Raw genomic sequence first — 14,683 nt, forward strand, 5'->3', positions numbered from 1 at the left:
TTTGACATTTATACATATTATTCTGCAACTCTGAGCAAGGAATTACTCTGGATAATGTGCAAATACCAAGAGATCTGGATTCTGACATCAGGGAGTTTTCATCTCCTCTATCACAAAGCTTTGTCACAAGAATATCCTTGACATAAATAAACACTTTTTTTTCCTACTTGGGTCTCTTAACTGATAGATGGCAAATGCAGAGGAAAAGCTTTTGTCTCTCTCACTTTAGGAACCCATCAGGAGCTTAGGAGAAGGAAGGGAAATAGACTTTGACCTTTTTTATGCAGTGTGTTCCTATTATAAAAATAATGATGGAGATGATGTGGCATTGAAGGCTGTTAGACTGAGACAACAGCCCCAATGCCAGCCTTCAGAGTCCTAGTCCCCAGAAAGCTGCTTGTCCTGAGGGTGGTATTAAAGGCAGTGACAATGATAGCTAGCATCTAATCTCTGCTTACTACATTTGAGGTGTTATTCTAAGCATGCTACAAATATTATCATATTTGTATAAAAACTTTTAAGGCAAGACCAATTATTGTTCTCCATTTGATGGGGGATGACAGCTAGACACAAAAGTTTAACTTTTTCAGAGTGATGCAGTTGATAGGCAGTGGGTTCAGATTTCAAATCCAGCCCTAGTCTGGTTCTTGAACTCACCCTCTCACCCCCAAAGTCAAATCATAGGACAAGGAAATTGCCTGCACCCTCCATCCTCTCCTTTATCTTGCATCCTCTCTGCTATACTGCCACAGTGTCACCTTCCCAATAGGCTTACACAGATTAACCCACTTAAAATTGCAGCTCTCCTGGTCACCAAAAATTTTGATTCCTTATTCTGACCCTTTAAGACCCAGAATGAATCATTTACACTCTGGGCACCCCAAGGCACAGCCTTCTTGTTGGAAGCTTCCTCTAGTCTGATCCTGAGTGAGTTAGCATCAGTGTCTTCAGAAGAGCTCCAGGTCTCCATGACATCTGGCTTATGTATTCTTGGGGATACTTTTAGACTATAAACATATATTATCTGGGGCTCTCGAAACCATGTGAATCGACTACTGGTACTTTTTAGATTGCACCGTTGAATCAGGAGTTAATCTTCATGTACAAATGACAAAACATAGGTTTTGTAAAAGGATGGATGACCTATGATTAAAAATTCAGGCTTCCTATTTTCATGCTCAGGTTTACAAGCAAATTCTATTCTGGGTTGATCTACATGACTTTCTCATGAAGCATTTAATTGTGTCCTGATGTGGAAAAGACATTTACCTAAAAGTAAGAAAACCTGACCTTAGATAGGAAGATGCTAGTATTTGTACTATTTATAGAGTTGTTACAGTAGAAGGAATACTGCATGAGGAGTCAAATGCCTGGGTTCTATAAACAACTTTAGTGCCAAAGAATTGTGTGACCGTGAGTAAGTCATTATTCTTCTGTGAGCTTCAGATTTCTCTTGTATAAATTTAGATACTATTTAAAATCCTCACCAATTCTCAAATTTTTTGATTCTCTGAAATGCTTAAACTGAAATTTAGTGGATCTGATCGTTGTACGGGGTTTGACTATTCATGCAGCCTTGGGTGAATTGTAAGGAATATGAATGTGTTCTTTGTCTGGGGACAGTCCCAGTTTGCAATATCCTTCCATAATTATTAGCAGCAACCCCCCTTTCTAGCTTCTGTTTTTTATTATTTTAAATTAGCTTTTACCTTGTGCTAATGTACAGCTTTAAGGCTTGAAAGTGAATTTCTATTGTCATTTTTTCCCCAGTTTTATTCAGATACAATTGACATAAAGCACTGTACAAAGTATACAGCATAGTGACTTGACGTACATATATTGTATGTATCATATATGTCTAGGAATATGATTTTACCTCAGTAACCAGAAGGATTGGGCAAAAAAGACATTGAATTTGAATCTCGGAGGATGTAGATAGGGCTGAAGTTTCTGCAATCACCATATTACCATCCAAGGACCATATATTTGAGATGGTAGTGAATACAGATGAAGCAAAGCCAAAAATAAAGAGAGACTCTAGTGGGTAGTGGGTACCTGAGGCCCCTGAATCAAACTGTTTCATTAGAATGTTCATGCACATTAACTAATAACCTCCTTTTGTTTAAGCAATTTTGACTATGTGTTCTTGTACCTCTGAGGATCTCACTCTTACTCTCCTCCCCTCTATTTCTGTCTCTCTCATAGTCTAGATGAGGGAACTATACCAGACCCTCCCCTTGTCTTATTCCCTGTAATCTGAGTCCTTTAGTGAGAGGATTTCCAAGATAAAAAAAAAATCTTCTCATTTTGCCAACTGGAAAATTCTACAAATTCTGTATTTCCACAAAAATATTCAATGTATTAAGTGGTCCACATATCAAAACTAAATAAATGAAACAGTGGAATAGAATACATTGACTTTTTGAAGTTATCCATTGTTTTCAACAAGAATGAAAAAAAATTTTCTTTACTTCAGAAAACATCTGCAATTATGCTTTACATGAATAAATGTCATTCAATTATGTTTAAAAGATTATTTTTTATATTGAAAAGGATAGCAAAAATCTGCAATAGTAAGTCCCAAGATACTATGGCATTAGCTTCTGATGCACCTTTACAGTTCCAGACATATAAAGTTTACTCTAATAAAACAGAAATGTACTGTTGACCCTTAACAATAAAGGGAAGATTAGGGGCACGAACACTGCTCCTCTCCCCACAGAGTGGAAAATCCTTGTACTGCTATCTATCTCTGCCTCAAGAACAAATAAACTGATAAACGACTCATCTCAGGGCAAGAAGCTGAAACAGTTTGGATAGAAAAAGGACCCAAACCCTAGTTCTGTTGATTCCATATATTGAAATCTTTAATTGAACACAAACTTTTCCCCACACTGAGTTAATTTAAATATCTGTAGCATAAAAATACTACATTTACTATATTTATTGGAAAAATCCATGAAAAAGTGGATCTGCACATTTCAAACCCATGTTGTTCAAGGGTCAGCTGTATTTAATACATTATTGGTATATTTGTGTGTAGTTATATAAACTGAGACTGTTATCAGGAACCAGTCAAATTTATGTAACATTACAGCTGCATTTGTAGCTTACTTCTCTTGGAATCCTAACATTGAATGGTGGGAATGGATCATAGCTGGGGTTGGTTTGGAAAACAGAACTGATAGATTTGGATTGAGGCAGGTGGAGAATGAGATGAGTTCAGGACAGGGAAAGGGGAGTCTGAGGGGTGACAGCTGACTTTAGAGGTGTTTAAAATTTCGAGGGCAAGATTCAAGGCAGGAGAGCCATAAATTCGGGAGACCGGGGTTTCTGGCCCAGTGGAAATGACTGCTTCCTACAGCAGTTCTTCAGTACTCTGGATAGCTCCCAAAATACATAAGTACTTGAACTACTTCCAGGGTTTTTGTTTTGTTTTGTTTTGTTTTTTATTAAGGCTTTTTACCCTGCAACCCAAGCAGCTGACTGGCTCTTTCTCTTCGAGCAAAATTTTCTGATCATTCAAGTGATGTCACTAGTTTTGCTAAACTCATTTTCTATGGTCTGGGGATAAACCTCCAAGATTTTTCATCTTGGTAGTCAGTCAGTCATGAATTCATGTTCTCTTTCTCTGTAGCATCTGCAAGAATTATTCTACATCTATTATTTCCCATACCTAAAAAGATCAGGATATACAAGAATATTCATTGGAAGATTGTTGAAATTCCAAAATTCCAGAAATAACTTGGATATTCATCTACAGAGGAATAAATAAATTGTATATCTATCTAAAAATATAGTAATGAATTATATATACATATAGACACACATTGATATAGAATAATTTCCAAGATATGCTATTTTTAAAGATGGAAGACATAAAAGACAAGTATGTTGCAGAATAATGTGAGCACTGTTTCTACTTATGGAAAAAATATGCATGTATATACAAAAAATTACTAGAAGGATACAGAAAAAACTGGTAATAGACTCTAGGAAAAAGAACTATAGAACTCTCTGAACTTTTTACCACATGCATGTATTACTTTTTCAATAAAAATGCAATCTTAAGTTTATTTTAAAAGTAAATTTAAAGGAATAAGTACTTAAGGTCCTAACCATCATGCTCCTTTGTGTAAATCTGAGCTACCTCCATTAATAGATCTAGCAGGTTTCTATAAGCCTAAACCATTGAGCAGTCTCCTGTGGTGTGCCACTATACTAACTTTTTTTTTTTAGTTTCTTTCTCTAAAGATTAATAAACAAGACAAATTTACTCACAGACAGCAGATCAAGTATTCAGTTATTGGGAAGTCCAACTCTGTGTTCAACAATCCTGTTTGCAACTCTTTGACTTGATTAAAAGAACACTCTCTAGCAGTTCCCATGAACTTTCAGAGAAGCAATCATGTAGAAACAAAAGTCACGGACATTTGTTCAAGAACAGATCATTCTGTGCTTAATATGTTTAAGAGCTTCCTTCCACTGAAATCAGCTGCCAACATTTTCTCAGAATTTCATCCCATTACAGAGCACATAATGATTGAAGAATGAATCAGTGTCTCAGAAACCTAAAAACTGCTGAAGAAGAACCTCTTATATGTGGCCTGGGAAGAAGGCAGGGGGAGGGGGACTTAAATTATATACTGATAACCAAGAAAAACCACTTCATTTTTAAGCACTGCTTAAAATAAAGAAGGGGAATTCATACCTAAGAGGCCTTTTAACTACCGTCAGATACATGTAAGGAATGTTTCTCAGATTTAGGTTTAAACATAAGTTGTGCGTGGCAAAAAAACCTTATTTACAGTAAATTTAAATTTAAAAGGCAAGAATTTACTAGTCTACTGTGAAAAGCAGGCAGTGATCTCTATTTCTTGTCATATGTGTGAGGAGATAATGGTGCTTTGCTCAGTGGAGAGAGAAAAAGATGAATTTCCTGTTACTGAACTTAGGGAGCAGACACTCTAATGGAAGAATCTAGTCAGAAAGTGCAAGACAGACTCAGTCAAGGGCTACATTAAAATATTCAAACCTGCCGTGGAAAGACATATGACAGTATGCTAACAGTGTTTATCTCTGGTGGGATCATGTTTTATCTACACTTCAGTACATCACATATAAACTTCTTTATACTTTCCAGGATTCCTACCATAAACATGCATTACTATAGGAGAAAAATAAATGTCTACTTTTAAAGGCTTTGACAATCCAAAATGGTGATTTAGTTATGAGTAAAACAGGACTCATGAACCTAATATGCACTACAGATTATAGTAAATATTCCTGGGGTTATTTGTCCTTTTGGTCTTAAACAGAAGTACACATTTAAATTAAATTACGCAGTTGGTATCACTACTTAGCTTTCAGGTTAGAGGACAGCCACACTTCTCTATAAAGTCTTGCTCCTTAATGATCACTTACTCTCTCCTCTGAGGTCCCAATTCTTGTTAGCTTTACCAACCATTTGGTATTTTACACTGGCTTTTATTATGCCTGTGTGTGTGTGTGTGTGTGTGTGGCTTTCTCAACTGTATGGCATCCCCCTTGAGGATAATAACAAAATCTTATAGGTCTATGTAACATCTAAATGCTAGCCCAGTATTTTGATCATTGTAAAATGTTAGGTGAATATTCATTGATTTAGAACATAACATTCGTTGATAATGTGGAAGTTGTATAATTAAATATATCGTCATGTTAACTGACCTAAAAACATAAGATTAGTATGACAGCAATGACAACTTCAACTTCACAGGACACTTTACTGAGCTAACGAGATGTCTCAGCTCCCTTGTCCCTCTAAAAATGCAGTTAGAGGCCTGTATATGCTGGAGGACACATTAGGGCTTATTACTTGGCCCTGAAATGCCAGATATTCAAATTCAACATTGTAACAGTTACAACCACATGGCCCCAGGATCAAATGAAAATCCTTTTCTCAACTTTCCCAGGTGGAAGAATAACAGCAACTGGTGTGTCAGAATCACCTGACTTTTATATAATTTATTTCATAGGCTTGTTAGTTACCTCTCCCTGCTTGTAGTGGTCTTTTGAGGAAATAATGGTGAAATGATCTATTTCCATTTTTGCTTCCTCCCTTCTAGGTTCAAAGGGAAAAGTATCCAAATGTTATCAGACGAGATCCTCTGTCTGGGCTTTCGATCCCAATCTCTTTAGGAACCAGTTCTTTTAAGTGCATTTTCTCTTTAATCATTCTGCCATTGCCTCCTTCTCTTTGAACTTCAAACGTGAACATAGCTTCCCTTTTTTAAAAAATAATTTGACCTCACTAATCAGGGCCCTAACTTGCTGCATTAATTCAAAGCTTTCTTTGCCTAAATTTCTTTACTCTCTGTCCTCCATTTCAGTACTGTTTACTCCTTATCTCTGTTTTATCTGCAAAGTCATTGAGCACAGAGATGTACAGGTTGTAGTTTATACAATGGTGCCCCAGAAATGCTCTGTGCACAGCCAGCGCAAGTGCACGCGGTGTCTTGCTGACCTCCCTCCGCGTGCCTTTGCTCCCTTTTTCCCTTCACCTCACCCTCACCACATTTCAAGTTATAGCACCTGTAGCTCCAGGTTAATTTTCCTAAAATAGAATTCAAATATGTCTTGAATGAAATGAGGTCTAAATGCCTGACTCTGGTTTTCAGTGCTCACTGCCTGTCTTTCCCACCACATTCCTACTTTTACACAAAGAACGTTCACTCCAGTCAGATCCATCTCCCAAGCAGAATTTTTCCATTTTTATCACTGTCATTTAGCAAGTGCCATTTGCCTTCTTGGAACATTCTGCCCACATCTCCACCTAGGTAACTTCTACATATCCTTCAAAGTCCAGTTTATATCTCTAGAATGCTTTCATGACTACCTGAACTTGCCAAGATTTCTCCATTTTGTCTTTGATTCCTATACTATTTATTACTATTTGACATGTATATACTGACTTTCCATTATATGTTTTGTGATGTGTATATGCTCTGTCTTTACATTTGGTTTAAACCCCTAGATGTCAGAGACCAGGTATTATAACATTTCATATCTTCCAAATTGTACAGCACATTTTACCTATAGTGATATACTTGGTAAAGGTTGCTATGATAACATGATTTTCAGTAACTGGTAGGTTTTTATAACTATGCCTACCAATGTTATAATCTTATTTTGGTATCTTATCATATAGATAGATTCATTTATTTCACAGGGGAGGGTTTTGTTTGTTTATTTGGGGTTGTGTGTGTGTGTGTGTGTGTGGGTAGGGGGCATGTGTGTGCATACATGCACGTGCTCACACTTCAGGTTACATGTTACGCCGACATTCCCAAAGCTGGTATTCAGAATTTGAGTAGCTGTGTTACTACTACTTTAACAACTGATAATAATAATAAATAATTCAGAAATATGTTTCAACAATATCCTCCTGTTAATGAATCCCACTGTGCAGTAAGTTTCTAAAAAGTCCCTCAGTAAAGGAGCAGTTTGGGATTCGTAAATTGCATTAATTAAAATAAAATCACTCTGTTTAGGAAAATTCATTTCAGAAGTGGTTTCCTCAAATGTTAGCATTTTTCATGGAAATATCTTTCATTATTTATGAGGGAATTGAGACTGAGTGGAAAACTAAGACATGGCACTATTCAAAAAGAGTAACAGGAAGATTTACAATTATTTGGTGGGAAGAAGGGGAAATCTACGAATCCATATTTGTTGGCCTATAAATTTTTCTTTCAAATGAAATTGATTTAAAGAATACTATTTTAATTCAGTTAGAAAATTCATATAAACAGAATATTCTATAAACTTCAATTGTCCAAGAAATTTATTGTTAATCCCAGAACTGTGCTGGAATCATAAACCCAGGGCTGAAAAACCAAGGGCCTGAAATGATTATTTACTTAATCTGACACTCAACTATCAGTTGCTTCTTTTCACAATAAAAGACAACAGAAAACCACAGAATAAAATCCATTCAGTTAGACCAAGCTACTAAAGGCTCATAAATTTCAGAATGAGAGGTATGTTCTACCCAACACAGGAACAGAGAGAAAGAGTTTTTGTCTGCATCCTGGTTTCCCTCAAGTACTTACTAGTAAAACATATGACTATAGGAGACTACATGTTTTGGGCTTAACTCATAAAATTTTTTTCAGCAGATTTTAATTTTTCTACCAAGTAAATGGGTTTTTGGTGTACTATAAAATGGTTTATTGAAGAGATTATAAAATTTTTGAGTTAGACATGCTTGAGTTGCTCTGCTATCAATCAAATATGTGACCTTGAGCATGTCATCTAATCTTTCTGAGTGTCTTCTATAAAACTGAAGATAATACTCTCTTTAAACACAGGTAGGGCTAGAAAAATATATCAGTTTTTTTCCCTGCTTTCCTCCTATTCTATGGCCCAAAGGCATACCATGATACTGAAATGCTTTAAGAGTTACCAAAGAAAAAATTAACTAATTTTGTATTTTGTATGTACACCATTAAGTGTTTTTACTATACTCTTCTTATTAGAAATTAATTTTTTAAAGTTCTAGCAAGGTTGACATCAGTTTAAAAAGGAGTATTTATTTAATTAGACCACTTCTTTTCCATCCAACATGGACAAAGAAAGATTTACATTGATATTAAAACAGATTTCAAAGAAGAAATTGAAACCAGATAATAACATGGGCAAAGAGAAAAACACAATGCAATTAGAAAAGGTGGCATGGAGAAGAAAACATTTAATTTTGAGTACAATTAATACATAGTTTTTACAGTTTGAGAAGTATTTCCTTTTATTGATTTGGTGAATAAAATTTTTGAATGCCTGCTTTATATCAGCCTTTATGCCAGGGGCTAGGGATAAAAACTTTTCACAACTATACTTTAAAACTGTAAGTAATGTATCATCTTCATTTCAGAAATGAGGAAACAACCAGAGTTCAATGATTTGCACAAAGCTTAAGCCGGGCCTCAAAGTCAAATGTAACAACTCCTCAACCCATGTTCTTCCCAGGATGATCAGGTACTCAGTCCAATCTGTCTGAACCATACTGTTTCCAATTATAGATAGAAGGTTTTTTAAAATTCTTATTTTTCATTGAAGTGGAGTCAGTTTACAATGTTAGTTTCAGGTATGCAGCAAAGTGATTCCGTTATATGTATACATGCATATATTTTTTTTTCAGTTTCTTTTCCATTATGGTTCATTACAAGAAATTGAATATAGTTCCATGTGCTATACAGTAGGTCCTTGTTGTTTAATCTATTACATATATAGTGATGTTTATCTGTTCATCCAAAAGTCTTTATCTATCTCTCCCCTCTTCCCCTCTGGTAACCACAGTTTGTCTTCTACGTCTGTGAGTCTATATAAATAGAGTTTTAAAATAATTTTCTGTGTCACAAGGCTGCAGTATTATATTATTCCTGGACTTGTTAATGAGAAAGAGAATAGAATTATCATGTATAAAATCGACAAAACATTATAAATAAGTTCACCATCATGAAATGGATGTTTGCCTTATCTTAATTTCATGTAAGAAGTTCTGTCAAAGAAACAGGATTACAGAATTTTTAACTGCTATATTCTTTAGCAATGCAGTCTTTGTGAAGGCATGATGGCTAGGAAGAATAGATGGTCTAGAGATCCCCCCTTACCAAAAGAACAATTTAAAATACTTATGGTTTCAAATTATTGAATTGAATATTATTCTTGACCTGCCTGAAGTGAGCTTTTCCTTCATACAAGATTCCTAATATTCTCCTTTAAGCAACAACTGCATATGAACACTGGCCATCCAAGTGTGGCAGTATCCCAGTGGATTCTCACAAGCACTCATTTTAATGTAAAAAATTCAATGTTAGTTTTTGGCAAACTAGAGGTACTTTTTTCCCACCTTGGAAATACTGTTTGGTGAAACAATAAATTTAAAACCTAAGATACCATACAATTTTTCCAATATTTAATAGAATTGCTTCATTCCCCATGGATTTTTCTTTCTGTTATATGAATTTTATTTCCATCTCTTTCTATTTCAGTTATTCTTATGAGAAAGCATAAGGAACAAAAATAAAATAAGAGTCTGGTATATTTATGACATTTCTGATGATAGGGTAACATTTCCATACTTGAAACATTTTTTGTTTTCTTTTTAAATATAAGCTATGATAATTGAAGTAGAATTTATGAGCCATAAAAGTTTTTAAACAAAAGATATGGTTGTTTGGGTGGTGTGTCTCACTTTCTGAATTTGCCCAAACATAGATGACGTATGCCCTCCTTCAGGTTAATGTATAATTCAAGTTACAATTTGTCCTCATAGATAAAGACAGAAACGATTGATCAAATAGTGATACTTGCTTCCTTTTGTAATTGTCCTGAAATACAAAATTCTTATTTGGTCAATGTATAGGTTCAGAGACCCATATGAGTGCCATACTGAGATATGCAATTGCAAAGATTCCTATTAATTAGAATACATTATATGTTCACATGAATTCCTTCTATTCTTCTACCGTTGACTTTAGCTCTTTTTACATAATACAATTTCTCCAATAGTTTGTAAAACAGTAATGAGCTTATTCATGTTCAGGGAGAAATTTTACCCTTATAAAAATACACCCCTATTTTTATCATACATTTCAGATTTTGAGAATGTAAATAATATTTTATATATCTATATACCAATAGACATGGACAGTTGAAAACAATACTGACATGGAAAATACAATCACATGTGTAATCAGCATATATATAAAATCCCAATTCATAAAATACATATAAATGCATATGTGTATGTGTGTATATATATAATAATTCCAAAAAGAGACCGATGCACAGATTACTGATGGCACTTGCTACCTAAGTGTCTACTTACAAAATCAGCTTCAGGAAATGCTTACCATCAATACTGGTGTCCTTGTGCCTGTTTCAGTGATCATACACATAAAAGTGTTGACTGGAGTGGCAACCTGCCCTCTCTTGCCTTTCCACACTGTTGCTGTCACTCTCTGGCTCCCTGGGACTTCAGGTTCTGGCAGCAGGAGCATCACTACTTGTGCATGTGGAATAGGAATAAACATCATTAGTGGGTGAGTTCTCAGAATTTCCTCTCTTCCTTCTTCAAGCTTCTTAGGAGCAAAATAATCTTGCTTACCAAGCTACCTCTAGAAGTCTCTTAGAGGACAAAGGAAAAATTCAGAGAAAATGCTAGAAACCAAACAGGCTAAGTGGAAGTAAATAATAAATAACCAAGTAAGATAGGACAGGAGAAGGGAGACAGAAGCCTATGGCTGGCAGAGAAAGATTTTGTGGTTTAGGAATAGAGAGAGAAAGAGGGCACTTCAGGATCACCTCTCATCTCTGTGGAAGAAACAAGTGACAGGAAGAGGCATCTTAAAGATTATACATCTGTAATGCTCTTCTCCTTCTGGAGTTTCTTCTGGAGTAATGCTTATCAAACATGCTGTTGATACTAGAACAGTCCTTCAGTGTGCAGGGCTGTCCCACACACTGCAGGGTTTTAGTATCTCTAGTCCCACCTACTAAATGCCAGAAATACTCTTATCCTCATGATAACTCAAAACATTTTCACACATTTGCAGATGTCTCCAGAGACACTCCTGCTGCTGAGGGAGAAATACAGCTCTGGAAACAGATTGTGTGTCTGTCTGTCTGTCTATCTATCCATCCCAGTTACATTTGTATAATATGACTCTCACATGTATTGTATTTTGGAATACCTGGGTAGCAGGTATATTATTTTACATGGATAAGAAAGTGGATTTTAAAATGAAAAGAAAGAGCTGTGTTTCGAATGGCAAATAAATGATATTAACAGCAAAATAGGAAAAATCAGGAAAGGAAGCCAACATTTCTTGGTTGCCTGCTACTCAGTATGATTTACCTAAAATCACAAGGTAGTTTAGTGACAGGACCAGTATCTAAACCCAGGTTATTATGAATCCAAAACCCATGATTTGTTGTGTGCTAACAGGAGAACAATGAGGTGGTTTAAAAAATTTTTAAGTACTTTAGAAAATAACAAGTCCAAATGAAAAAAAAATTTTTTTGCTCTAGGTTTAAACAGCATCCAAACCTCATAAGATTCATCCTCCCGCTTCTAATCTAGTAACATTATGTATCATCCATCAATAGATATGGGGAGATTTAGAAGATAAAAACTAAGAAATTAAATATGAACATTTTACAAAAAGGCTCACTGTAATCTTATTGTCAGCAAGTGAAATTGTTTAGAGAAAACGACAGGAAAAGAACAAGTCTGTGTCCTAAGGAAAATGCTTGATTTCTTGATATTCTTGGGCTAGGGGCCAGAAGCATGAGCAGAAATGTATTATTATTATAAGTTCAACCAGAAGTGTACATGTTATTCTTTTCAATAGTGCTTTGGCAAAAGATGCTCTTACTGATACTAATTCCTGAGTATTAAGTGAAAATCATTGTTCACCTGCTTAGAATGATCTTCAGATGAAAGAGTTCTGACCGTGACTTAACTCCCTTCTTTAACTCAACCATCTGACAAGGAGGAAATCCAAGGCATGGCAAGAACACCCCTGGTATGACTCCTGCCATCTTCCAGCATGGCTCAGAGTCAGGCTTCTCAGACTGCTGGACTGGAAGTAGTAAAAATAACAGACAACAGGCCCTGTGGCTCCTATAAGCTCTTTAACATTACAAATGAAATTTAAATGAATTCTGAAAGCCTCAGGATAATTATCACAAAAAGACTTTATTCACAGGTGGACATAGGTTCCCACCAGAGATCAGCGCCATCACAGTACGTCATTCCTTCTGTAACATCTCTACAGTCACAGAGTTTAAGGCTTAACTTCACCAGGGGCATTTCCATAGTTCTTAAGGGCAAGAAACAATTCTCTGACTTCCCATTGCTGCCCACATGACCAGCCTAGCTTTCCCTGGCTCAGCAATCTGATAGAAGTCTGCTGAGTCAGAAGAGATGCGGAGGATTTAGCTTTGTAAGATGACTATCCTTCCCGTTATAAGCATTGCAAATTCAATGGACCACAAAAGATTGAATCTTTCATTTAAGCATGATCTTGAAATTCATTTCAGTTACTATGACTAAAGGAATACTATGAAAATAAAGAATCAAGGTATGTCAAGAAAAGCCATTTCTTTTTTCCATACAAATTTCCAAATGACTGCTGATAGTGATGGGGGTAATAAAACTGGCAAAGTCATCCTTTTTGTCAGTAAGAAATGACTTTTCCCTGAATCTTAAAATCCTATACCCTAATTATATATAAGTATGATTGTGTGTACGTGTGTGTGTGTGAAAGAGAGAGAGAGACAGAGACAAAGACAGAGACAGAGAGAGAAGCTTGTTCTAATAGCTTTCATATTAAACTGGACTCTTCTTTTTATAGTGTAAAAATGGCCTTTAGTTTTAAAGCCTAGGTCTACATAATTCACTTAAATAGCAAACTCAGAAAATGCATCTGATAGAATGACATATTTGCTCCCTTTATCTGATTATATTGATTATATTAACCAGACAATAGATAAATCCTTTTTATTCCATATAATCACAATTTCTGTGATATCTACTGGGGAAAAATGAATCCTGTGGTTCTTTTCCTAGGCATAATTTTTAAAAAGTCTTAAGAGCTGGTTTTTCTTTGATTAGCGAACTCAACACTCAAACCTCCAAATAGTAAGTCTAGGTCAAAGGGCCAAGACATAGGTAATGGCATCCCTTAGAAGACACTTGAGGAGGTCAGAAGGATTTCAAAGAGGAATTTGAGACTTTTGTGGCTTTTTATCATTTACTTTAGTCTACGTAGAACCTGCAAGTTGAAATAAAGTGGTTTTAAGAGAAAAGGTTCTATGTAAAATGACATTAGAATGTTTCTGGCTTCATTTATTTGGACTGTGAATCATGAAAAACTATAGTTCTCAAAAATGCATCATAGCGCAGGTTTGCTCCACATAGTTCACCAAGCCTTCCTCATTTACAAAGCCTAGCTCTTAGGTCTCTTATTTAAGTATCTCATTTGGCTGATCAAAGGCCTTTTTACTCTTTATCAAAGAGTCCCTTTGAAACAAAGATCATCTGGTCAAAATATATCCCAAATAACCCACGAACACAACCTCTTTTGTGTCAGTGATCTGATGAGAAGTATCTCTGTTCATACTATGTAAATTATTCATGAATTTCATCATGAAGTTAGAAGTTAATTTCTAGTCATTTGAGAAGCCCTGAACTAGGTCACTGCTGTAAGCTCCTCCACCTGTCATGTCAAAGTAGCAAAGAGCACACACTCATGTTGCTAATGGTTTTAATAAGCAAAAGAAATGTCAGCAGCAATAGTGCAGTCAGCCTAGGACACCACAGATTAACACGGTCATGTTCATCATTTAATATTTATTAAGCATCTAATGAATACTTGGCTCTAAAATAAGCACTCTGGAGAGTTTAGAGGATGCAAAGAGGATACGATTATTGCTCTCTGGGAATCTGCTGCCTGCAAAGACCCAACAAAAGTATATAGGGTACAATAAGGTAAATTAACAATCCTTGATGCAGCCAATATAGTAAAGTGATACCAATAATGAAAAATTGCAGGTAACATTATCAGAAAAAGAATGAGAAGGAACATCAGGAATAATCAGGTTTAATTTCTATCATTTTACAGATGAAGAAACTGAG

At 35.5% G+C, this 14,683-nt stretch overlaps 1 long non-coding RNA gene across 1 annotated transcript in view; it reads left to right on the top strand.

Annotated features, from left to right (window-relative positions):
- The window catches only part of LOC123618933 (uncharacterized), a 258,692-nt gene that overhangs the window by 216,058 nt on the left and 27,951 nt on the right, over window positions 1–14,683 (top strand). Inside the window, exon 7 of the long non-coding RNA XR_012505496.1 lies at window positions 8,912–9,015. This is a non-coding gene — a long non-coding RNA (uncharacterized LOC123618933). The remainder of the gene's footprint in view (window positions 1–8,911; window positions 9,016–14,683) is intronic.

The sequence above is a fragment of the Camelus bactrianus genome, chromosome 3, assembly GCF_048773025.1.
Source record: "Camelus bactrianus isolate YW-2024 breed Bactrian camel chromosome 3, ASM4877302v1, whole genome shotgun sequence".
Classification (NCBI taxonomy): Eukaryota; Metazoa; Chordata; class Mammalia; order Artiodactyla; family Camelidae; genus Camelus; species Camelus bactrianus.